Source organism: Myotis brandtii, unplaced genomic scaffold (genome assembly GCF_000412655.1).
Source record: "Myotis brandtii unplaced genomic scaffold, ASM41265v1 scaffold19, whole genome shotgun sequence".
Classification (NCBI taxonomy): domain Eukaryota; kingdom Metazoa; phylum Chordata; class Mammalia; order Chiroptera; family Vespertilionidae; genus Myotis; species Myotis brandtii.
In genome coordinates this window covers 1,342,266-1,345,119 of record NW_005357075.1, presented here as the reverse complement: position 1 = coordinate 1,345,119, position 2,854 = coordinate 1,342,266, and the positions used below count along the sequence as shown (strand labels likewise).

Sequence of the window (2,854 nt, the reverse complement as noted above, 5' to 3'; positions counted from 1 at the left end):
CCTGCAAACAGCCATCAGCCACTCACCCAGGCTGGCCAGGCACCCCAGCGGGACCCCCATCCTGATCCGGGACACCCTTCAGGGCAAACCAGCCAGTCCCCACCCATGCACCAGGCCTCTATCCTATATAATAAAAGGGTAATATGCAAATTGACCCTAACAGCAGAACGACTGGGAATGACTGGTCACTATGACACACACTGACCACCAGGGGGCAGACGCTCAATGCAGGAGCTGCCCCCTGGTGGTCAGTGTGCTCCCACAGGGGGAGCTCTGCTCAGCCACAAGCCAGGCTGATGGCTGCCAGTACAGCGGTGGTGGCGGGAGCCTCTCCCACCTCACCAGCGCTAAGGATGTCCGACTGCAGCTTAGGCCTGCTCCCCGCTGGCAAGTGGACATCCCCTGAGGGCTCTCGGGCTGCCAGACGAATGTCTGACTGCCAGCTTAGGCCCAATCCCCCAGGGAGTGGGCCTAAGCCAGCAGGTGGACATCCCCCGAGGGGTCCCAGACTGCGAGAGGGTACAGGCTGGGCTAAGGGACCCCCCCCACCCCCGAGTGCACAAATTTTTGTGCACCGGGCCTCTAGTAATACATAATAGCCATTGTTCTGATTGGGTTTTAAATTGTAGAACAAATGAAGAATGTTGAATGGGAGTGCGCCATTCCATAAGTCCTGCCAAGATAGAGGGGGAATTGTATTTAAGTCTCTGGTTAAGAAGATTTGGTTTAATACACCCTAAGTTGTTTAAGTGTGTTACTATAGCAAATATGTACAGTAGTAAGTATAGATGTGTATAATTTGTAATGGCTACATGAAGTGCATCTGTGATTCATTTTTTAGACTGTGTACTTAGAAATGAAATTCATGAAAAGGCTGAACTTTTCAAAGACTTTAAATTAATCTATAATAATAAGAGCGTAATATGCTAATTAGACCAGACAGCCAAACAACCTTCCGGACATCATTCCAGACGTCCTTCTGGACGAAGCTGCGGTGGCTGGTCCCGAGGCAGAGGCAGTTAGGGGTGATCAGGCAGGCATGCACAGTGGTTAGGGGTGATCAGACAGGCAGGCAAGAAGGGACGATCAGGCAGGCAGGTGAGTGGTTAGTGGTGATCAGGTAGGTAGGCAGGCGAGCAGTTAGGGACGGGCAGGCAGGCAGGCAGGCGAGTGGTTAGGGGCGATCAGGCTGGCAGGCGAGTGGTTAGGGGCGATCAGGCAAGCAGGTGAGTGGTTAGGGGCGATCAGGCAAGGCAGGCAGTCAGACATCCCCCAAGGGGTCCCAGTTTGCAAGAGGGTGCAGGCTGGGCTGAGGGGACCATGCATGAATTTCATGCACTGGGCCGCTACTATTTAATATAACAAGTTATTTAGGTATATATTGACAAATTACCCTCTAGAAGTTTTATTCATTCAGTTTATTTTCCCACCAGCTGTGTACAACTACTAGGTGTTACTAGGTTTATAAATCTCTGCTTTATCTGATAAATTTATTCATTCCTTTACTCAGCTTCAGTTGTGTACCAGAGTCTTGGGATATATCAGTTAACAAAACAAAGAAAGATCCTTTCCCCATGGAGGTTATCTTGTAGTCATCTTAGATAAATAAATAATAAGCATGATAAGTAAGTTGTATAGTATACTAGAAGTGATGAGAGCCACTGAAGAAAGAACAGGTAGGACACAGGATGAGATAGATGAGGAGTAATAGAGGCCGGGGTGGGGAGGGAAAAGCTGTAATTTTTAGTAGTCAAGCTAGTTTGAGCCAACTCTTGCAGGAGGTAAGAGAGTTAACTGGGTGAATATATGGGTGAAGGGAATTTTGGCAGAGGGACAGCTGGGGTAAAGGCCTTAAAACAGAAGTATGTCTGGCTCGTTCCAGAAGAGGGAGGGAAGCCAAGGGCTAGACTAGAGTGTGGTCAGAATAGTGGAAGGAGGGAGCAGATGGAGGAGTGACGACAGAGAACTCTGTAAGGCTAATGTAAAGATTTTAGCTTTTACCTGGAGTGAAATACAGGCCTTGTAGCCAAGCAGTGACATGGTGTGATTGAGTGTAAGACAATAAACTAGTAGGATGGGGAAGAAGTGGGGAGACCAACCAGGAGGCTATTGTAACCCAGTGGAGGTGCTGAGAAGGTTTGATTTTGGATATATTTTGAAAGTAGCGCTCAGTCAATTTCCTGACTGATGTGGGGTGTAAAAGAGAGGTTGAGGATGGCTCAAACTTTTTTGGGTGAATTTGTAATGATTTATTCTATCTCTTCTTAACCACTGGGGTCTCTGTCTCTTTCTCTCACATAGTACACCCAGCCCTAATTTATTCCTAGCATGTAGTAAGTGCTCAAGAATACTAATAAGCTCTGGCCAGCATGCACAGTGGTTAGAGTGTTGAGCCACGCCCTGAAAGGTTCCCAGGTTCGATTTCGGTCAAGGGCATGTATATGGGTTGCAGGTTCCCTGTCCCAGCTGGGGCTCCTGAGGGAGGCAACCAATTGGTGTGGGTCTCTCACATTGACGTTTCTCTCTCTCTCTCTCCTCTCTTCCCCTTCCCCCTCCCTTCTGCTCTCCCTGAAATCAATGGAAAAAATATCCTTCATTGAGGATTAATAACAATAAAAAAAGAATACTAAAAAAAATAGATATCTTGCCCTGGCTGACATGGCTAAATGGTTAGAGCATAAGCCTGTGCACTAGAGGGTCATGGGTTTGATTTCTAGTCAAGAGCGCATACCTGGGTTGTAGGTTCGATCCTTGGCCCTGGTCCAGTCACATGCAGGAGGCAACCAATCGATGTATCTCTCTCACATCAATGTTTCTCTCTCTCTCTCTCTCTCTCTCTCTCTCTCTCTCTCTC

The 2,854-nt window shown here is 48.0% G+C and overlaps 1 protein-coding gene across 1 annotated transcript in view; it reads left to right on the top strand.

The window, feature by feature from the left end:
* Positions 1–2,854, top strand: part of PIWIL2 (piwi-like RNA-mediated gene silencing 2) — a 59,164-nt gene that overhangs the window by 9,936 nt on the left and 46,374 nt on the right. The window lies entirely within an intron of this gene.